This window comes from Lissotriton helveticus, chromosome 12, assembly GCF_964261635.1.
Source record: "Lissotriton helveticus chromosome 12, aLisHel1.1, whole genome shotgun sequence".
Classification (NCBI taxonomy): Eukaryota; Metazoa; Chordata; class Amphibia; order Caudata; family Salamandridae; genus Lissotriton; species Lissotriton helveticus.
The window spans coordinates 657,863,355-657,884,089 of NC_136073.1; the positions used below are offsets into that span (position 1 = coordinate 657,863,355).

Consider the following 20,735-nt stretch of genomic DNA (forward strand, 5'->3'; position numbering starts at 1 on the left):
GAGCACAGTGGTGGCTCACAGCCTAACGATTGGAAGGATGGTGTGGAAAGCGTAAAATCGCTGGGGGACAAAAGTCCTACAGTGCCACTTCACCTAAAGCCTGATGCACGCTTCCCGTTCCCCTTGCCCAGCATCCGCAACGCCTCCTAATGAGCTGAGGTGTGTACAGAAAAGAATTTGCATATTCACAGACAGACGCATGGGAACTGTCCACCTTTTTGATTTTCTGTGCTTTGAGCAGAGACTCTGAAATTTGGGCCTGCTTCCCTCACCGGCCTGGTTCTTGTCCTCTTTCTTAGATTTTGAAAATACCTCTCAGGTCCTCACCCTCGTAATGACGGAGTCTTTGATGTGGTGCCACTTACCCCCAGAGAGCCATATTCTAACTTACTCTGGTTTCTCTTCAAAACGAAAAAATCTTTCGCCTTTTACTAAAGATTTCCGTGAAGAGGAACATTTACGAGTTTATTCAATTTTTTTAAGCCTTTCCACAGGTGAGGCTGTTTATTGTGTGTTTAAAAGAAAAGCATTAGAAATTGGGGAATATCTGCGAGTTGTCTGCTGCTGTTTTTTGGGGACATGAGCTTAGGTGTTTTATTCCTGAACTCTCTGCTTGCTCATTTGCATAGACAGAGTGCAGGAGAGGTGCATCATGGGAAAGAGCTTGTGCAGTGCATGAGATTGCTTTTCGTGACTATCTTGGAATTTCACGATAGCAGGCAGTATGTTTTCTCCTCTCTTAATATTCCTGCTGTCAGAGGCCAGACGTCACCCTCCTTTTTCAAGGTGGCACCTAGACTCACGCTGTGCTTTTCATAGGGCTTGCCCGTTATTTGTGCCCGTTGGAGGTGCCCCATAGAGGTTGGCCAATCCTGAGTCGGTGCCCTGAGAGGGTGGCCAATCCTGAGTCAGATTCCTCTCAGGTACACTTGAAGCGGCACGCCAGTCCTGTTTCATGTGCCTCTAGCCTAGACAGATATATACTTCTATATTCAGGTTTAATGAAAGTACGTGCGAAAAAGGGACTTAAAGTGCATGGCTATGTGCAGAGCACAGTGGTGGCTCACAGCCTAACGATTGGAAGGATGGTGTGGAAAGCGTAAAATCGCTGGGGGACAAAAGTCCTACAGTGCCACTTCACCTAAAGCCTGATGCACGCTTCCCGTTCCCCTTGCCCAGCATCCGCAACGCCTCCTAATGAGCTGAGGTGTGTACAGAAAAGAATTTGCATATTCACAGACAGACGCATGGGAACTGTCCACCTTTTTGATTTTCTGTGCTTTGAGCAGAGACTCTGAAATTTGGGCCTGCTTCCCTCACCGGCCTGGTTCTTGTCCTCTTTCTTAGATTTTGAAAATACCTCTCAGGTCCTCACCCTCGTAATGACGGGGTCTTTGATGTGGTGCCACTTACCCCCAGAGAGCCATATTCTAACTTACTCTGGTTTCTCTTCAAAACGAAAAAATCTTTCGCCTTTTACTAAAGATTTCCGTGAAGAGGAACATTTACGAGTTTATTCAATTTTTTTAAGCCTTTCCACAGGTGAGGCTGTTTATTGTGTGTTTAAAAGAAAAGCATTAGAAATTGGGGAATATCTGCGAGTTGTCTGCTGCTGTTTTTTGGGGACATGAGCTTAGGTGTTTTACTCCTGAACTCCTCTGCTTGCTCATTTGCATAGACAGAGTGCAGGAGAGGTGCATCATGGGAAAGAGCTTGTGCAGTGCATGAGATTGCTTTTCGTGACTATCTTGGAATTTCATGATAGCAGGCAGTATGTTTTCTCCTCTCTTAATATTCCTGCTGTCAGAGGCCAGACGTCACCCTCCTTTTTCAAGGTGGCACCTAGACTCACGCTGTGCTTTTCATAGGGCTTGCCCGTTATTTGTGCCCGTTGGAGGTGCCCCATAGAGGTTGGCCAATCCTGAGTCGGTGCCCTGAGAGGGTGGCCAATCCTGAGTCAGATTCCTCTCAGGTACACTTGAAGCGGCACGCCAGTCCTGTTTCATGTGCCTCTAGCCTAGACAGATATATGCTTCTAAATTCAGGTTTAATGAAAGTACGTGCGAAAAAGGGACTTAAAGTGCATGGCTATGTGCAGAGCACAGTGGTGGCTCACAGCCTAACGATTGGAAGGATGGTGTGGAAAGCGTAAAATCGCTGGGGGACAAAAGTCCTACAGTGCCACTTCACCTAAAGCCTGATGCACGCTTCCCGTTCCCCTTGCCCAGCATCCGCAACGCCTCCTAATGAGCTGAGGTGTGTACAGAAAAGAATTTGCATATTCCCAGACAGACGCATGGGAACTGTCCACCTTTTTGATTTTCTGTGCTTTGAGCAGAGACTCTGAAATTTGGGCCTGCTTCCCTCACCGGCCTGGTTCTTGTCCTCTTTCTTAGATTTTGAAAATACCTCTCAGGTCCTCACCCTCGCAATGACGGGGTCTTTGATGTGGTGCCACTTACCCCCAGAGAGCCATATTCTAACTTACTCTGGTTTCTCTTCAAAACGAAAAAATCTTTCGCCTTTTACTAAAGATTTCCGTGGAGAGGAACATTTACGAGTTTATTCAATTTTTTTAAGCCTTACCACAGGTGAGGCTGTTTATCGTGTGTTTAAAAGAAAAGCATTAGAAATTGAGGAATATCTGCGAGTTGTCTGATGCTGTTTTTTGGGGACATGAGCTTAGGTGTTTTATTCCTGAACTCTCTGCTTGCTCATTTGCATAGACAGAGTGCAGGAGAGGTGCATCATGGGAAAGAGCTTGTGCAGTGCATGAGATTGCTTTTCGTGACTATCTTGGAATTTCACGATAGCAGGCAGTATGTTTTCTCCTCTCTTAATATTCCTGCTGTCAGAGGCCAGACGTCACCCTCCTTTTTCAAGGTGGCACCTAGACTCACGCTGTGCTTTTCATAGGGCTTGCCCGTTATTTGTGCCCGTTGGAGGTGCCCCATAGAGGTTGGCCAATCCTGAGTCGGTGCCCTGAGAGGGTGGCCAATCCTGAGTCAGATTCCTCTCAGGTACACTTGAAGCGGCACGCCAGTCCTGTTTCATGTGCCTCTAGCCTAGACAGATATATGCTTCTATATTCAGGTTTAATGAAAGTACGTGCGAAAAAGGGACTTAAAGTGCATGGCTATGTGCAGAGCACAGTGGTGGCTCACAGCCTAACGATTGGAAGGATGGTGTGGAAAGCGTAAAATCGCTGGGGGACAAAAGTCCTACAGTGCCACTTCACCTAAAGCCTGATGCACGCTTCCCGTTCCCCTTGCCCAGCATCCGCAACGCCTCCTAATGAGCTGAGGTGTGTACAGAAAAGAATTTGCATATTCCCAGACAGACGCATGGGAACTGTCCACCTTTTTGATTTTCTGTGCTTTGAGCAGAGACTCTGAAATTTGGGCCTGCTTCCCTCACCGGCCTGGTTCTTGTCCTCTTTCTTAGATTTTGAAAATACCTCTCAGGTCCTCACCCTCGCAATGACGGGGTCTTTGATGTGGTGCCACTTACCCCCAGAGAGCCATATTCTAACTTACTCTGGTTTCTCTTCAAAACGAAAAAATCTTTCGCCTTTTACTAAAGATTTCCGTGGAGAGGAACATTTACGAGTTTATTCAATTTTTTTAAGCCTTACCACAGGTGAGGCTGTTTATCGTGTGTTTAAAAGAAAAGCATTAGAAATTGAGGAATATCTGCGAGTTGTCTGATGCTGTTTTTTGGGGACATGAGCTTAGGTGTTTTATTCCTGAACTCTCTGCTTGCTCATTTGCATAGACAGAGTGCAGGAGAGGTGCATCATGGGAAAGAGCTTGTGCAGTGCATGAGATTGCTTTTCGTGACTATCTTGGAATTTCACGATAGCAGGCAGTATGTTTTCTCCTCTCTTAATATTCCTGCTGTCAGAGGCCAGACGTCACCCTCCTTTTTCAAGGTGGCACCTAGACTCACGCTGTGCTTTTCATAGGGCTTGCCCGTTATTTGTGCCCGTTGGAGGTGCCCCATAGAGGTTGGCCAATCCTGAGTCGGTGCCCTGAGAGGGTGGCCAATCCTGAGTCAGATTCCTCTCAGGTACACTTGAAGCGGCACGCCAGTCCTGTTTCATGTGCCTCTAGCCTAGACAGATATATACTTCTATATTCAGGTTTAATGAAAGTACGTGCGAAAAAGGGACTTAAAGTGCATGGCTATGTGCAGAGCACAGTGGTGGCTCACAGCCTAACGATTGGAAGGATGGTGTGGAAAGCGTAAAATCGCTGGGGGACAAAAGTCCTACAGTGCCACTTCACCTAAAGCCTGATGCACGCTTCCCGTTCCCCTTGCCCAGCAGCCGCAATGCCTCCTAATGAGCTGAGGTGTGTACAGAAAAGAATTTGCATATTCCCAGACAGACGCATGGGAACTGTCCACCTTTTTGATTTTCTGTGCTTTGAGCAGAGACTCTGAAATTTGGGCCTGCTTCCCTCACCGGCCTGGTTCTTGTCCTCTTTCTTAGATTTTGAAAATACCTCTCAGGTCCTCACCCTCGCAATGACGGGGTCTTTGATGTGGTGCCACTTACCCCCAGAGAGCCATATTCTAACTTACTCTGGTTTCTCTTCAAAACGAAAAAATCTTTCGCCTTTTACTAAAGATTTCCGTGGAGAGGAACATTTACGAGTTTATTCAATTTTTTTAAGCCTTACCACAGGTGAGGCTGTTTATCGTGTGTTTAAAAGAAAAGCATTAGAAATTGAGGAATATCTGCAAGTTGTCTGATGCTGTTTTTTGGGGACATGAGCTTAGGTGTTTTATTCCTGAACTCTCTGCTTGCTCATTTGCATAGACAGAGTGCAGGAGAGGTGCATCATGGGAAAGAGCTTGTGCAGTGCATGAGATTGCTTTTCGTGACTATCTTGGAATTTCACGATAGCAGGCAGTATGTTTTCTCCTCTCTTAATATTCCTGCTGTCAGAGGCCAGACGTCACCCTCCTTTTTCAAGGTGGCACCTAGACTCACGCTGTGCTTTTCATAGGGCTTGCCCGTTATTTGTGCCCGTTGGAGGTGCCCCATAGAGGTTGGCCAATCCTGAGTCGGTGCCCTGAGAGGGTGGCCAATCCTGAGTCAGATTCCTCTCAGGTACACTTGAAGCGGCACGCCAGTCCTGTTTCATGTGCCTCTAGCCTAGACAGATATATACTTCTATATTCAGGTTTAATGAAAGTACGTGCGAAAAAGGGACTTAAAGTGCATGGCTATGTGCAGAGCACAGTGGTGGCTCACAGCCTAACGATTGGAAGGATGGTGTGGAAAGCGTAAAATCGCTGGGGGACAAAAGTCCTACAGTGCCACTTCACCTAAAGCCTGATGCACGCTTCCCGTTCCCCTTGCCCAGCATCCGCAACGCCTCCTAATGAGCTGAGGTGTGTACAGAAAAGAATTTGCATATTCACAGACAGACGCATGGGAACTGTCCACCTTTTTGATTTTCTGTGCTTTGAGCAGAGACTCTGAAATTTGGGCCTGCTTCCCTCACCGGCCTGGTTCTTGTCCTCTTTCTTAGATTTTGAAAATACCTCTCAGGTCCTCACCCTCGTAATGACGGAGTCTTTGATGTGGTGCCACTTACCCCCAGAGAGCCATATTCTAACTTACTCTGGTTTCTCTTCAAAACGAAAAAATCTTTCGCCTTTTACTAAAGATTTCCGTGAAGAGGAACATTTACGAGTTTATTCAATTTTTTTAAGCCTTTCCACAGGTGAGGCTGTTTATTGTGTGTTTAAAAGAAAAGCATTAGAAATTGGGGAATATCTGCGAGTTGTCTGCTGCTGTTTTTTGGGGACATGAGCTTAGGTGTTTTATTCCTGAACTCTCTGCTTGCTCATTTGCATAGACAGAGTGCAGGAGAGGTGCATCATGGGAAAGAGCTTGTGCAGTGCATGAGATTGCTTTTCGTGACTATCTTGGAATTTCACGATAGCAGGCAGTATGTTTTCTCCTCTCTTAATATTCCTGCTGTCAGAGGCCAGACGTCACCCTCCTTTTTCAAGGTGGCACCTAGACTCACGCTGTGCTTTTCATAGGGCTTGCCCGTTATTTGTGCCCGTTGGAGGTGCCCCATAGAGGTTGGCCAATCCTGAGTCGGTGCCCTGAGAGGGTGGCCAATCCTGAGTCAGATTCCTCTCAGGTACACTTGAAGCGGCACGCCAGTCCTGTTTCATGTGCCTCTAGCCTAGACAGATATATACTTCTATATTCAGGTTTAATGAAAGTACGTGCGAAAAAGGGACTTAAAGTGCATGGCTATGTGCAGAGCACAGTGGTGGCTCACAGCCTAACGATTGGAAGGATGGTGTGGAAAGCGTAAAATCGCTGGGGGACAAAAGTCCTACAGTGCCACTTCACCTAAAGCCTGATGCACGCTTCCCGTTCCCCTTGCCCAGCATCCGCAACGCCTCCTAATGAGCTGAGGTGTGTACAGAAAAGAATTTGCATATTCACAGACAGACGCATGGGAACTGTCCACCTTTTTGATTTTCTGTGCTTTGAGCAGAGACTCTGAAATTTGGGCCTGCTTCCCTCACCGGCCTGGTTCTTGTCCTCTTTCTTAGATTTTGAAAATACCTCTCAGGTCCTCACCCTCGTAATGACGGGGTCTTTGATGTGGTGCCACTTACCCCCAGAGAGCCATATTCTAACTTACTCTGGTTTCTCTTCAAAACGAAAAAATCTTTCGCCTTTTACTAAAGATTTCCGTGAAGAGGAACATTTACGAGTTTATTCAATTTTTTTAAGCCTTTCCACAGGTGAGGCTGTTTATTGTGTGTTTAAAAGAAAAGCATTAGAAATTGGGGAATATCTGCGAGTTGTCTGCTGCTGTTTTTTGGGGACATGAGCTTAGGTGTTTTACTCCTGAACTCCTCTGCTTGCTCATTTGCATAGACAGAGTGCAGGAGAGGTGCATCATGGGAAAGAGCTTGTGCAGTGCATGAGATTGCTTTTCGTGACTATCTTGGAATTTCATGATAGCAGGCAGTATGTTTTCTCCTCTCTTAATATTCCTGCTGTCAGAGGCCAGACGTCACCCTCCTTTTTCAAGGTGGCACCTAGACTCACGCTGTGCTTTTCATAGGGCTTGCCCGTTATTTGTGCCCGTTGGAGGTGCCCCATAGAGGTTGGCCAATCCTGAGTCGGTGCCCTGAGAGGGTGGCCAATCCTGAGTCAGATTCCTCTCAGGTACACTTGAAGCGGCACGCCAGTCCTGTTTCATGTGCCTCTAGCCTAGACAGATATATGCTTCTAAATTCAGGTTTAATGAAAGTACGTGCGAAAAAGGGACTTAAAGTGCATGGCTATGTGCAGAGCACAGTGGTGGCTCACAGCCTAACGATTGGAAGGATGGTGTGGAAAGCGTAAAATCGCTGGGGGACAAAAGTCCTACAGTGCCACTTCACCTAAAGCCTGATGCACGCTTCCCGTTCCCCTTGCCCAGCATCCGCAACGCCTCCTAATGAGCTGAGGTGTGTACAGAAAAGAATTTGCATATTCCCAGACAGACGCATGGGAACTGTCCACCTTTTTGATTTTCTGTGCTTTGAGCAGAGACTCTGAAATTTGGGCCTGCTTCCCTCACCGGCCTGGTTCTTGTCCTCTTTCTTAGATTTTGAAAATACCTCTCAGGTCCTCACCCTCGCAATGACGGGGTCTTTGATGTGGTGCCACTTACCCCCAGAGAGCCATATTCTAACTTACTCTGGTTTCTCTTCAAAACGAAAAAATCTTTCGCCTTTTACTAAAGATTTCCGTGGAGAGGAACATTTACGAGTTTATTCAATTTTTTTAAGCCTTACCACAGGTGAGGCTGTTTATCGTGTGTTTAAAAGAAAAGCATTAGAAATTGAGGAATATCTGCGAGTTGTCTGATGCTGTTTTTTGGGGACATGAGCTTAGGGGGCAGATTTATGATGACTGGCGCATCCCCAGGGATGCGCCAGTCATCCTGCGCCGCTGCTCCGCCACCCATGGTGCGCCGCATTTAGAATGCGGCGCACCATGGGGCAAAAACGGCACAGATGCGTGACGCATCTGTGCCGAAAAGGTGGCGCAGTGCTGGAGCAGTGTCGCAAGCGCAACGCAGCTCCAGCAAGGCTCGGGGGTGCCCCATCTCCACAATGCTGCCTCAAGACCTACGCCTGCTTCAAGCAGGCGCAGGCTTTTGACGCAGCATTGTCCTGAAAGTGACTGAGTGAAATCTTATAGATTTCACTCAGCCACTTTTGCGAGGCGCACCTGCCCCGGAACGCCCACCCTGCGCCGGAACGCCTCCTGATGGCGCAGGGCTTTACAACGTGACGCATCTCCTAGATGCGTCACGTTGTAAATAGGGCGCATTGTTTGCGCCGCCGTTGCGTCAAATAAAGTGATGCACCGGCGGCGCAAGGCCTTCATAAATCTGCCCCTAGGTGTTTTATTCCTGAACTCTCTGCTTGCTCATTTGCATAGACAGAGTGCAGGAGAGGTGCATCATGGGAAAGAGCTTGTGCAGTGCATGAGATTGCTTTTCATGACTATCTTGGAATTTCACGATAGCAGGCAGTATGTTTTCTCCTCTCTTAATATTCCTGCTGTCAGAGGCCAGACGTCACCCTCCTTTTTCAAGGTGGCACCTAGACTCACGCTGTGCTTTTCATAGGGCTTGCTTGTTATTTGTGCCCGTTGGAGGTGTCCCATAGAGGTTGGCCAATCCTGAGTCGGTACCCTGAGAGGGTGGCCAATCCTGAGTCAGATTCCTCTCAGGTACACTTGAAGCGGCACGCCAGTCCTGTTTCATGTGCCTCTAGCCTAGACAGATATATACTTCTATATTCAGGTTTAATGAAAGTACGTGCGAAAAAGGGACTTAAAGTGCATGGCTATGTGCAGAGCACAGTGGTGGCTCACAGCCTAACGATTGGAAGGATGGTGTGGAAAGCGTAAAATCGCTGGGGGACAAAAGTCCTACAGTGCCACTTCACCTAAAGCCTGATGCACGCTTCCCGTTCCCCTTGCCCAGCATCCGCAACGCCTCCTAATGAGCTGAGGTGTGTACAGAAAAGAATTTGCATATTCCCAGACAGACGCATGGGAACTGTCCACCTTTTTGATTTTCTGTGCTTTGAGCAGAGACTCTGAAATTTGGGCCTGCTTCCCTCACCGGCCTGGTTCTTGTCCTCTTTCTTAGATTTTGAAAATACCTCTCAGGTCCTCACCCTCGCAATGACGGGGTCTTTGATGTGGTGCCACTTACCCCCAAAGAGCCATATTCTAACTTACTCTGGTTTAGCTTCAAAACGAAAAAATCTTTCGCCTTTTACTAAAGATTTCCGTGGAGAGGAACATTTGCGAGTTTATTCAATTTTTTTAAGCCTTACCTCAGGTGAGGCTCGTTATCGTGTGTTTAAAAGAAAAGCATTAGAAATTGAGGAATATCTGCGAGTTGTCTGATGCTGTTTTTTGGGGACATGAGCTTAGGTGTTTTATTCCTGAACTCTCTGCTTGCTCATTTGCATAGACAGAGTGCAGGAGAGGTGCATCATGGGAAAGAGCTTGTGCAGTGCATGAGATTGCTTTTCGTGACTATCTTGGAATTTCACGATAGCAGGCAGTATGTTTTCTCCTCTCTTAATATTCCTGCTGTCAGAGGCCAGACGTCACCCTCCTTTTTCAAGGTGGCACCTAGACTCACGCTGTGCTTTTCATAGGGCTTGCCCGTTATTTGTGCCCGTTGGAGGTGCCCCATAGAGGTTGGCCAATCCTGAGTCGGTGCCCTGAGAGGGTGGCCAATCCTGAGTCAGATTCCTCTCAGGTACACTTGAAGCGGCACGCCAGTCCTGTTTCATGTGCCTCTAGCCTAGACAGATATATACTTCTATATTCAGGTTTAATGAAAGTACGTGCGAAAAAGGGACTTAAAGTGCATGGCTATGTGCAGAGCACAGTGGTGGCTCACAGCCTAACGATTGGAAGGATGGTGTGGAAAGCGTAAAATCGCTGGGGGACAAAAGTCCTACAGTGCCACTTCACCTAAAGCCTGATGCACGCTTCCCGTTCCCCTTGCCCAGCATCCGCAACGCCTCCTAATGAGCTGAGGTGTGTACAGAAAAGAATTTGCATATTCCCAGACAGACGCATGGGAACTGTCCACCTTTTTGATTTTCTGTGCTTTGAGCAGAGACTCTGAAATTTGGGCCTGCTTCCCTCACCGGCCTGGTTCTTGTCCTCTTTCTTAGATTTTGAAAATACCTCTCAGGTCCTCACCCTCGCAATGACGGGGTCTTTGATGTGGTGCCACTTACCCCCAGAGAGCCATATTCTAACTTACTCTGGTTTCTCTTCAAAACGAAAAAATCTTTCGCCTTTTACTAAAGATTTCCGTGGAGAGGAACATTTGCGAGTTTATTCAATTTTTTTTAAGCCTTACCACAGGTGAGGCTGTTTATCGTGTGTTTAAAAGAAAAGCATTAGAAATTGAGGAATATCTGCGAGTTGTCTGATGCTGTTTTTTGGGGACATGAGCTTAGGTGTTTTATTCCTGAACTCTCTGCTTGCTCATTTGCATAGACAGAGTGCAGGAGAGGTGCATCATGGGAAAGAGCTTGTGCAGTGCATGAGATTGCTTTTCGTGACTATCTTGGAATTTCACGATAGCAGGCAGTATGTTTTCTCCTCTCTTAATATTCCTGCTGTCAGAGGCCAGACGTCACCCTCCTTTTTCAAGGTGGCACCTAGACTCACGCTGTGCTTTTCATAGGGCTTGCCCGTTATTTGTGCCCGTTGGAGGTGCCCCATAGAGGTTGGCCAATCCTGAGTCGGTGCCCTGAGAGGGTGGCCAATCCTGAGTCAGATTCCTCTCAGGTACACTTGAAGCGGCACGCCAGTCCTGTTTCATGTGCCTCTAGCCTAGACAGATATATACTTCTATATTCAGGTTTAATGAAAGTACGTGCGAAAAAGGGACTTAAAGTGCATGGCTATGTGCAGAGCACAGTGGTGGCTCACAGCCTAACGATTGGAAGGATGGTGTGGAAAGCGTAAAATCGCTGGGGGACAAAAGTCCTACAGTGCCACTTCACCTAAAGCCTGATGCACGCTTCACGTTCCCCTTGTCCAGCAGCTGCAACGCCTCCTAATGAGCTGAGGTGTGTACAGAAAAGAATTTGCATATTCCCAGACAGACGCATGGGAACTGTCCACCTTTTTGATTTTCTGTGCTTTGAGCAGAGACTCTGAAATTTGGGCCTGCTTCCCTCACCGGCCTGGTTCTTGTCCTCTTTCTTAGATTTTGAAAATACCTCTCAGGTCCTCACCCTCGCAATGAAGGGGTCTTTGATGTGGTGCCACTTACCCCCAGAGAGCCATATTCTAACTTACTCTGGTTTCTCTTCAAAACGAAAAAATCTTTCGCCTTTTACTAAAGATTTCCGTGGAGAGGAACATTTACGAGTTTATTAAATTTTTTTAAGCCTTACCACAGGTGAGGCTGTTTATTGTGTGTTTAAAAGAAAAGCATTAGAAATTGGGGAATATCTGCGAGTTGTCTGCTGCTGTTTTTTGGGGACATGAGCTTAGGTGTTTTATTCCTGAACTCCTCTGCTTGCTCATTTGCATAGACAGAGTGCAGGAGAGGTGCATCATGGGAAAGAGCTTGTGCAGTGCATGAGATTGCTTTTCGTGACTATCTTGGAATTTCATGATAGCAGGCAGTATGTTTTCTCCTCTCTTAATATTCCTGCTGTCAGAGGCCAGACGTCACCCTCCTTTTTCAAGGTGGCACCTAGACTCACGCTGTGCTTTTCATAGGGCTTGCCCGTTATTTGTGCCCGTTGGAGGTGCCCCATAGAGGTTGGCCAATCCTGAGTCGGTGCCCTGAGAGGGTGGCCAATCCTGAGTCAGATTCCTCTCAGGTACACTTGAAGCGGCACGCCAGTCCTGTTTCATGTGCCTCTAGCCTAGACAGATATATACTTCTATATTCAGGTTTAATGAAAGTACGTGCGAAAAAGGGACTTAAAGTGCATGGCTATGTGCAGAGCACAGTGGTGGCTCACAGCCTAACGATTGGAAGGATGGTGTGGAAAGCGTAAAATCGCTGGGGGACAAAAGTCCTACAGTGCCACTTCACCTAAAGCCTGATGCACGCTTCCCGTTCCCCTTGCCCAGCATCCGCAACGCCTCCTAATGAGCTGAGGTGTGTACAGAAAAGAATTTGCATATTCCCAGACAGACGCATGGGAACTGTCCACCTTTTTGATTTTCTGTGCTTTGAGCAGAGACTCTGAAATTTGGGCCTGCTTCCCTCACCGGCCTGGTTCTTGTCCTCTTTCTTAGATTTTGAAAATACCTCTCAGGTCCTCACCCTCGCAATGACGGGGTCTTTGATGTGGTGCCACTTACCCCCAGAGAGCCATATTCTAACTTACTCTGGTTTCTCTTCAAAACGAAAAAATCTTTCGCCTTTTACTAAAGATTTCCGTGGAGAGGAACATTTGCGAGTTTATTCAATTTTTTTTAAGCCTTACCACAGGTGAGGCTGTTTATCGTGTGTTTAAAAGAAAAGCATTAGAAATTGAGGAATATCTGCGAGTTGTCTGATGCTGTTTTTTGGGGACATGAGCTTAGGTGTTTTATTCCTGAACTCTCTGCTTGCTCATTTGCATAGACAGAGTGCAGGAGAGGTGCATCATGGGAAAGAGCTTGTGCAGTGCATGAGATTGCTTTTCGTGACTATCTTGGAATTTCACGATAGCAGGCAGTATGTTTTCTCCTCTCTTAATATTCCTGCTGTCAGAGGCCAGACGTCACCCTCCTTTTTCAAGGTGGCACCTAGACTCACGCTGTGCTTTTCATAGGGCTTGCCCGTTATTTGTGCCCGTTGGAGGTGCCCCATAGAGGTTGGCCAATCCTGAGTCGGTGCCCTGAGAGGGTGGCCAATCCTGAGTCAGATTCCTCTCAGGTACACTTGAAGCGGCACGCCAGTCCTGTTTCATGTGCCTCTAGCCTAGACAGATATATACTTCTATATTCAGGTTTAATGAAAGTACGTGCGAAAAAGGGACTTAAAGTGCATGGCTATGTGCAGAGCACAGTGGTGGCTCACAGCCTAACGATTGGAAGGATGGTGTGGAAAGCGTAAAATCGCTGGGGGACAAAAGTCCTACAGTGCCACTTCACCTAAAGCCTGATGCACGCTTCACGTTCCCCTTGTCCAGCAGCTGCAACGCCTCCTAATGAGCTGAGGTGTGTACAGAAAAGAATTTGCATATTCCCAGACAGACGCATGGGAACTGTCCACCTTTTTGATTTTCTGTGCTTTGAGCAGAGACTCTGAAATTTGGGCCTGCTTCCCTCACCGGCCTGGTTCTTGTCCTCTTTCTTAGATTTTGAAAATACCTCTCAGGTCCTCACCCTCGCAATGAAGGGGTCTTTGATGTGGTGCCACTTACCCCCAGAGAGCCATATTCTAACTTACTCTGGTTTCTCTTCAAAACGAAAAAATCTTTCGCCTTTTATTAAAGATTTCCGTGGAGAGGAACATTTACGAGTTTATTAAATTTTTTTAAGCCTTACCACAGGTGAGGCTGTTTATTGTGTGTTTAAAAGAAAAGCATTAGAAATTGGGGAATATCTGCGAGTTGTCTGCTGCTGTTTTTTGGGGACATGAGCTTAGGTGTTTTATTCCTGAACTCCTCTGCTTGCTCATTTGCATAGACAGAGTGCAGGAGAGGTGCATCATGGGAAAGAGCTTGTGCAGTGCATGAGATTGCTTTTCGTGACTATCTTGGAATTTCATGATAGCAGGCAGTATGTTTTCTCCTCTCTTAATATTCCTGCTGTCAGAGGCCAGACGTCACCCTCCTTTTTCAAGGTGGCACCTAGACTCACGCTGTGCTTTTCATAGGGCTTGCCCGTTATTTGTGCCCGTTGGAGGTGCCCCATAGAGGTTGGCCAATCCTGAGTCGGTGCCCTGAGAGGGTGGCCAATCCTGAGTCAGATTCCTCTCAGGTACACTTGAAGCGGCACGCCAGTCCTGTTTCATGTGCCTCTAGCCTAGACAGATATATGCTTCTATATTCAGGTTTAATGAAAGTACGTGCGAAAAAGGGACTTAAAGTGCATGGCTATGTGCAGAGCACAGTGGTGGCTCACAGCCTAACGATTGGAAGGATGGTGTGGAAAGCGTAAAATCACTGGGGGACAAAAGTCCTACAGTGCCACTTCACCTAAAGCCTGATGCACGCTTCCCGTTCCCCTTGCCCAGCATCCGCAACGCCTCCTAATGAGCTGAGGTGTGTACAGAAAAGAATTTGCATATTCCCAGACAGACGCATGGGAACTGTCCACCTTTTTGATTTTCTGTGCTTTGAGCAGAGACTCTGAAATTTGGGCCTGCTTCCCTCACCGGCCTGGTTCTTGTCCTCTTTCTTAGATTTTGAAAATACCTCTCAGGTCCTCACCCTCGCAATGACGGGGTCTTTGATGTGGTGCCACTTACCCCCAGAGAGCCATATTCTAACTTACTCTGGTTTCTCTTCAAAACGAAAAAATCTTTCGCCTTTTACTAAAGATTTCTGTGGAGAGGAACATTTGCGAGTTTATTCAATTTTTTTAAGCCTTACCACAGGTGAGGCTGTTTATCGTGTGTTTAAAAGAAAAGCATTAGAAATTGAGGAATATCTGCGAGTTGTCTGATGCTGTTTTTTGGGGACATGAGCTTAGGTGTTTTATTCCTGAACTCTCTGCTTGCTCATTTGCATAGACAGAGTGCAGGAGAGGTGCATCATGGGAAAGAGCTTGTGCAGTGCATGAGATTGCTTTTCGTGACTATCTTGGAATTTCACGATAGCAGGCAGTATGTTTTCTCCTCTCTTAATATTCCTGCTGTCAGAGGCCAGACGTCACCCTCCTTTTTCAAGGTGGCACCTAGACTCACGCTGTGCTTTTCATAGGGCTTGCCCGTTATTTGTGCCCGTTAGAGGTTGGCCAATCCTGAGTCGGTGCCCTGAGAGGGTGGCCAATCCTGAGTCAGATTCCTCTCAGGTACACTTGAAGCGGCACGCCAGTCCTGTTTCATGTGCCTCTAGCCTAGACAGATACATGCTTCTATATTCAGGTTTAATGAAAGTACGTGCGAAAAAGGGACTTAAAGTGCATGGCTATGTGCAGAGCACAGTGGTGGCTCACAGCCTAACGATTGGAAGGATGGTGTGGAAAGCGTAAAATCGCTGGGGGACAAAAGTCCTACAGTGCCACTTCACCTAAAGCCTGATGCACGCTTCCCGTTCCCCTTGCCCAGCATCCGCAACGCCTCCTAATGAGCTGAGGTGTGTACAGAAAAGAATTTGCATATTCCCAGACAGACGCATGGGAACTGTCCACCTTTTTGATTTTCTGTGCTTTGAGCAGAGACTGAAATTTGGGCCTGCTTCCCTCACCGGCCTGGTTCTTGTCCTCTTTCTTAGATTTTGAAAATACCTCTCAGGTCCTCACCCTCGCAATGACGGGGTCTTTGATGTGGTGCCACTTACCCCCAAAGAGCCATATTCTAACTTACTCTGGTTTCTCTTCAAAACGAAAAAATCTTTCGCCTTTTACTAAAGATTTCCGTGGAGAGGAACATTTGCGAGTTTATTCAATTTTTTTAAGCCTTACCACAGGTGAGGCTCGTTATCGTGTGTTTAAAAGAAAAGCATTAGAAATTGAGGAATATCTGCGAGTTGTCTGATGCTGTTTTTTGGGGACATGAGCTTAGGGGGCAGATTTATGATGACTGGCGCATCCCCAGGGATGCGCCAGTCATCCTGCGCCGCTGCTCCGCCACCCATGGTGCGCCGCATTTAGAATGCGGCGCACCATGGGGCAAAAACGGCACAGATGCGTGACGCATCTGTGCCGAAAAGGTGGCGCAGTGCTGGAGCAGTGTCGCAAGCGCGACGCAGCTCCAGCAAGGCTCGGGGGTGCCCCATCTCCACAATGCTGCCTCAAGACCTACGCCTGCTTCAAGCAGGCGCAGGCTTTTGACGCAGCATTGTCCTGAAAGTGACTGAGTGAAATCTTATAGATTTCACTCAGCCACTTTTGCGAGGCGCACCTGCCCCGGAACGCCCACCCTGCGCCGGAACGCCTCCTGATGGCGCAGGGCTTTACAACGTGACGCATCTCCTAGATGCGTCACGTTGTAAATAGGGCGCATTGTTTGCGCCGCCGTTGCGTCAAATAAAGTGATGCACCGGCGGCGCAAGGCCTTCATAAATCTGCCCCTAGGTGTTTTATTCCTGAACTCTCTGCTTGCTCATTTGCATAGACAGAGTGCAGGAGAGGTGCATCATGGGAAAGAGCTTGTGCAGTGCATGAGATTGCTTTTCATGACTATCTTGGAATTTCACGATAGCAGGCAGTATGTTTTCTCCTCTCTTAATATTCCTGCTGTCAGAGGCCAGACGTCACCCTCCTTTTTCAAGGTGGCACCTAGACTCACGCTGTGCTTTTCATAGGGCTTGCTTGTTATTTGTGCCCGTTGGAGGTGTCCCATAGAGGTTGGCCAATCCTGAGTCGGTACCCTGAGAGGGTGGCCAATCCTGAGTCAGATTCCTCTCAGGTACACTTGAAGCGGCACGCCAGTCCTGTTTCATGTGCCTCTAGCCTAGACAGATATATACTTCTATATTCAGGTTTAATGAAAGTACGTGCGAAAAAGGGACTTAAAGTGCATGGCTATGTGCAGAGCACAGTGGTGGCTCACAGCCTATCGATTGGAAGGATGGTGTGGAAAGCGTAAAATCGCTGGGGGACGAAAGTCCTACAGTGCCATTTCACCTAAAGCCTGATGCACGCTTCCCGTTCCCCTTGCCCAGCAGCTGCAACGCCTCCTAATGAGCTGAGGTGTGTACAGAAAAGAATTTGCATATTCCCAGACAGACGCATGGGAACTGTCCACCTTTTTGATTTTCTGTGCTTTGAGCAGAGACTCTGAAATTTGGGCCTGCTTCCCTCACCGGCCTGGTTCTTGTCCTCTTTCTTAGATTTTGAAAATACCTCTCAGGTCCTCACCCTCGCAATGAAGGGGTCTTTGATGTGGTGCCACTTACCCCCAGAGAGCCATATTCTAACTTACTCTGGTTTCTCTTCAAAACGAAAAAAAATTTCGCCTTTTACTAAAGATTTCCGTGGAGAGGAACATTTACGAGTTTATTCAATTTTTTTAAGCCTTACCACAGGTGAGGCTGTTTATTGTGTGTTTAAAAGAAAAGCATTAGAAATTGGGGAATATCTGCGAGTTGTCTGCTGCTGTTTTTTGGGGACATGAGCTTAGGTGTTTTATTCCTGAACTCCTCTGCTTGCTCATTTGCATAGACAGAGTGCAGGAGAGGTGCATCATGGGAAAGAGCTTGTGCAGTGCATGAGATTGCTTTTCGTGACTATCTTGGAATTTCATGATAGCAGGCAGTATGTTTTCTCCTCTCTTAATATTCCTGCTGTCAGAGGCCAGACGTCACCCTCCTTTTTCAAGGTGGCACCTAGACTCACGCTGTGCTTTTCATAGGGCTTGCCCGTTATTTGTGCCCGTTGGAGGTGCCCCATAGAGGTTGGCCAATCCTGAGTCGGTGCCCTGAGAGGGTGGCCAATCCTGAGTCAGATTCCTCTCAGGTACACTTGAAGCGGCACGCCAGTCCTGTTTCATGTGCCTCTAGCCTAGACAGATATATGCTTCTATATTCAGGTTTAATGAAAGTACGTGCGAAAAAGGGACTTAAAGTGCATGGCTATGTGCAGAGCACAGTGGTGGCTCACAGCCTAACGATTGGAAGGATGGTGTGGAAAGCGTAAAATCGCTGGGGGACAAAAGTCCTACAGTGCCACTTCACCTAAAGCCTGATGCACGCTTCCCGTTCCCCTTGCCCAGCATCCGCAACGCCTCCTAATGAGCTGAGGTGTGTACAGAAAAGAATTTGCATATTCCCAGACAGACGCATGGGAACTGTCCACCTTTTTGATTTTCTGTGCTTTGAGCAGAGACTCTGAAATTTGGGCCTGCTTCCCTCACCGGCCTGGTTCTTGTCCTCTTTCTTAGATTTTGAAAATACCTCTCAGGTCCTCACCCTCGCAATGACGGGGTCTTTGATGTGGTGCCACTTACCCCCAAAGAGCCATATTCTAACTTACTCTGGTTTAGCTTCAAAACGAAAAAATCTTTCGCCTTTTACTAAAGATTTCCGTGGAGAGGAACATTTGCGAGTTTATTCAATTTTTTTAAGCCTTACCTCAGGTGAGGCTCGTTATCGTGTGTTTAAAAGAAAAGCATTAGAAATTGAGAAATATCTGCGAGTTGTCTGATGCTGTTTTTTGGGGACATGAGCTTAGGTGTTTTATTCCTGAACTCTCTGCTTGCTCATTTGCATAGACAGAGTGCAGGAGAGGTGCATCATGGGAAAGAGCTTGTGCAGTGCATGAGATTGCTTTTCGTGACTATCTTGGAATTTCACGATAGCAGGCAGTATGTTTTCTCCTCTCTTAATATTCCTGCTGTCAGAGGCCAGACGTCACCCTCCTTTTTCAAGGTGGCACCTAGACTCACGCTGTGCTTTTCATAGGGCTTGCCCGTTATTTGTGCCCGTTGGAGGTGCCCCATAGAGGTTGGCCAATCCTGAGTCGGTGCCCTGAGAGGGTGGCCAATCCTGAGTCAGATTCCTCTCAGGTACACTTGAAGCGGCACGCCAGTCCTGTTTCATGTGCCTCTAGCCTAGACAGATATATACTTCTATATTCAGGTTTAATGAAAGTACGTGCGAAAAAGGGACTTAAAGTGCATGGCTATGTGCAGAGCACAGTGGTGGCTCACAGCCTAACGATTGGAAGGATGGTGTGGAAAGCGTAAAATCGCTGGGGGACAAAAGTCCTACAGTGCCACTTCACCTAAAGCCTGATGCACGCTTCCCGTTCCCCTTGCCCAGCATCCGCAACGCCTCCTAATGAGCTGAGGTGTGTACAGAAAAGAATTTGCATATTCCCAGACAGACGCATGGGAACTGTCCACCTTTTTGATTTTCTGTGCTTTGAGCAGAGACTCTGAAATTTGGGCCTGCTTCCCTCACCGGCCTGGTTCTTGTCCTCTTTCTTAGATTTTGAAAATACCTCTCAGGTCCTCACCCTCGCAATGACGGGGTCTTTGATGTGGTGCCACTTACCCCCAGAGAGCCATATTCTAACTTACTCTGGTTTCTCTTCAAAACGAAAAAATCTTTCGCCTTTTACTAAAGATTTCCGTGGAGAGGAACATTTGCGAGTTTATTCAATTTTTTTTAAGCCTTACCACAGGTGAGGCTGTTTATCGTGTGTTTAAAAGAAAAGCATTAGAAATTGAGGAATATCTGCGAGTTGTCTGATGCTGTTTTTTGGGGACATGAGCTTAGGTGTTTTATTCCTGAACTCTCTGCTTGCTCATTTGCATAGACAGAGTGCAGGAGAGGTGCATCATGGGAAAGAGCTTGTGCAGTGCATGAGATTGCTTTTCGTGACTATCTTGGAATTTCACGATAGCAGGCAGTATGTTTTCTCCTCTCTTAATATTCCTGCTGTCAGAGGCCAGACGTCACCCTCCTTTTTCAAGGTGGCACCTAGACTCACGCTGTGCTTTTCATAGGGCTTGCCCGTTATTTGTGCCCGTTGGAGGTGCCCCATAGAGGTTGGCCAATCCTGAGTCGGTGCCCTGAGAGGGTGGCCAATCCTGAGTCAGATTCCTCTCAGGTACACTTGAAGCGGCACGCCAGTCCTGTTTCATGTGCCTCTAGCCTAGACAGATATATACTTCTATATTCAGGTTTAATGAAAGTACGTGCGAAAAAGGGACTTAAAGTGCATGGCTATGTGCAGAGCACAGTGGTGGCTCACAGCCTAACGATTGGAAGGATGGTGTGGAAAGCGTAAAATCGCTGGGGGACAAAAGTCCTACAGTGCCACTTCACCTAAAGCCTGATGCACGCTTCACGTTCCCCTTGTCCAGCAGCTGCAACGCCTCCTAATGAGCTGAGGTGTGTACAGAAAAGAATTTGCATATTCCCAGACAGACGCATGGGAACTGTCCACCTTTTTGATTTTCTGTGCTTTGAGCAGAGACTCTGAAATTTGGGCCTGCTTCCCTCACCGGCCTGGTTCTTGTCCTCTTTCTTAGATTTTGAAAATACCTCTCAGGTCCTCACCCTCGCAATGAAGGGGTCTTTGATGTGGTGCCACTTACCCCCAGAGAGCCATATTCTAACTTACTCTGGTTTCTCTTCAAAACGAAAAAATCTTTCGCCTTTTACTAAAGATTTCCGTGGAGAGGAACATTTACGAGTTTATTAAATTTTTTTAAGCCTTACCACAGGTGAGGCTGTTTATTGTGTGTTTAAAAGAAAAGCATTAGAAATTGGGGAATATCTGCGAGTTGTCTGCTGCTGTTTTTTGGGGACATGAGCTTAGGTGTTTTATTCCTGAACTCCTCTGCTTGCTCATTTGCATAGACAGAGTGCAGGAGAGGTGCATCATGGGAAAGAGCTTGTGCAGTGCATGAGATTGCTTTTCGTGACTATCTTGGAATTTCATGATAGCAGGCAGTATGTTTTCTCCTCTCTTAATATTCCTGCTGTCAGAGGCCAGACGTCACCCTCCTTTTTCAAGGTGGCACCTAGACTCACGCTGTGCTTTTCATAGGGCTTGCCCGTTATTTGTGCCCGTTGGAGGTGCC

At 47.2% G+C, this 20,735-nt stretch overlaps 19 non-coding genes across 19 annotated transcripts; all 19 read left to right on the forward strand.

Moving 5' to 3' along the window:
* Window positions 1-387: 387 nt before the first annotated feature.
* On the forward strand, window positions 388-502 carry LOC144800384 (U5 spliceosomal RNA). The gene has a single exon (XR_013604292.1). It is a non-coding gene; the product is annotated as a U5 spliceosomal RNA (small nuclear RNA).
* A 933-nt stretch (window positions 503-1,435) lies between these two features.
* On the forward strand, window positions 1,436-1,550 carry LOC144800385 (U5 spliceosomal RNA). The gene has a single exon (XR_013604293.1). It is a non-coding gene; the product is annotated as a U5 spliceosomal RNA (small nuclear RNA).
* A 934-nt stretch (window positions 1,551-2,484) lies between these two features.
* Window positions 2,485-2,599, forward strand: LOC144801569 (U5 spliceosomal RNA). The gene has a single exon (XR_013605374.1). It is a non-coding gene; the product is annotated as a U5 spliceosomal RNA (small nuclear RNA).
* A 933-nt stretch (window positions 2,600-3,532) lies between these two features.
* Window positions 3,533-3,647, forward strand: LOC144801570 (U5 spliceosomal RNA). The gene has a single exon (XR_013605375.1). It is a non-coding gene; the product is annotated as a U5 spliceosomal RNA (small nuclear RNA).
* A 933-nt stretch (window positions 3,648-4,580) lies between these two features.
* On the forward strand, window positions 4,581-4,695 carry LOC144801571 (U5 spliceosomal RNA). Its single transcript, XR_013605376.1, has one exon. It is a non-coding gene; the product is annotated as a U5 spliceosomal RNA (small nuclear RNA).
* Window positions 4,696-5,628: 933 nt separating this feature from the next.
* On the forward strand, window positions 5,629-5,743 carry LOC144800386 (U5 spliceosomal RNA). Its single transcript, XR_013604294.1, has one exon. It is a non-coding gene; the product is annotated as a U5 spliceosomal RNA (small nuclear RNA).
* Window positions 5,744-6,676: 933 nt separating this feature from the next.
* LOC144800387 (U5 spliceosomal RNA) lies at window positions 6,677-6,791 on the forward strand. Its single transcript, XR_013604295.1, has one exon. It is a non-coding gene; the product is annotated as a U5 spliceosomal RNA (small nuclear RNA).
* Window positions 6,792-7,725: 934 nt separating this feature from the next.
* LOC144801572 (U5 spliceosomal RNA) lies at window positions 7,726-7,840 on the forward strand. Its single transcript, XR_013605377.1, has one exon. It is a non-coding gene; the product is annotated as a U5 spliceosomal RNA (small nuclear RNA).
* A 1,445-nt stretch (window positions 7,841-9,285) lies between these two features.
* On the forward strand, window positions 9,286-9,400 carry LOC144800971 (U5 spliceosomal RNA). The gene has a single exon (XR_013604849.1). It is a non-coding gene; the product is annotated as a U5 spliceosomal RNA (small nuclear RNA).
* A 933-nt stretch (window positions 9,401-10,333) lies between these two features.
* On the forward strand, window positions 10,334-10,449 carry LOC144800330 (U5 spliceosomal RNA). Its single transcript, XR_013604240.1, has one exon. It is a non-coding gene; the product is annotated as a U5 spliceosomal RNA (small nuclear RNA).
* A 933-nt stretch (window positions 10,450-11,382) lies between these two features.
* LOC144801021 (U5 spliceosomal RNA) lies at window positions 11,383-11,497 on the forward strand. The gene has a single exon (XR_013604898.1). It is a non-coding gene; the product is annotated as a U5 spliceosomal RNA (small nuclear RNA).
* Window positions 11,498-12,431: 934 nt separating this feature from the next.
* Window positions 12,432-12,547, forward strand: LOC144800332 (U5 spliceosomal RNA). Its single transcript, XR_013604242.1, has one exon. It is a non-coding gene; the product is annotated as a U5 spliceosomal RNA (small nuclear RNA).
* A 933-nt stretch (window positions 12,548-13,480) lies between these two features.
* Window positions 13,481-13,595, forward strand: LOC144800747 (U5 spliceosomal RNA). Its single transcript, XR_013604633.1, has one exon. It is a non-coding gene; the product is annotated as a U5 spliceosomal RNA (small nuclear RNA).
* Window positions 13,596-14,529: 934 nt separating this feature from the next.
* Window positions 14,530-14,644, forward strand: LOC144800769 (U5 spliceosomal RNA). Its single transcript, XR_013604654.1, has one exon. It is a non-coding gene; the product is annotated as a U5 spliceosomal RNA (small nuclear RNA).
* A 918-nt stretch (window positions 14,645-15,562) lies between these two features.
* LOC144800364 (U5 spliceosomal RNA) lies at window positions 15,563-15,677 on the forward strand. The gene has a single exon (XR_013604273.1). It is a non-coding gene; the product is annotated as a U5 spliceosomal RNA (small nuclear RNA).
* A 1,445-nt stretch (window positions 15,678-17,122) lies between these two features.
* On the forward strand, window positions 17,123-17,237 carry LOC144801000 (U5 spliceosomal RNA). The gene has a single exon (XR_013604878.1). It is a non-coding gene; the product is annotated as a U5 spliceosomal RNA (small nuclear RNA).
* Window positions 17,238-18,171: 934 nt separating this feature from the next.
* Window positions 18,172-18,286, forward strand: LOC144800972 (U5 spliceosomal RNA). Its single transcript, XR_013604850.1, has one exon. It is a non-coding gene; the product is annotated as a U5 spliceosomal RNA (small nuclear RNA).
* A 933-nt stretch (window positions 18,287-19,219) lies between these two features.
* On the forward strand, window positions 19,220-19,335 carry LOC144800333 (U5 spliceosomal RNA). The gene has a single exon (XR_013604243.1). It is a non-coding gene; the product is annotated as a U5 spliceosomal RNA (small nuclear RNA).
* Window positions 19,336-20,268: 933 nt separating this feature from the next.
* LOC144801032 (U5 spliceosomal RNA) lies at window positions 20,269-20,383 on the forward strand. Its single transcript, XR_013604909.1, has one exon. It is a non-coding gene; the product is annotated as a U5 spliceosomal RNA (small nuclear RNA).
* The last annotated feature ends 352 nt before the right edge of the window (window positions 20,384-20,735 follow it).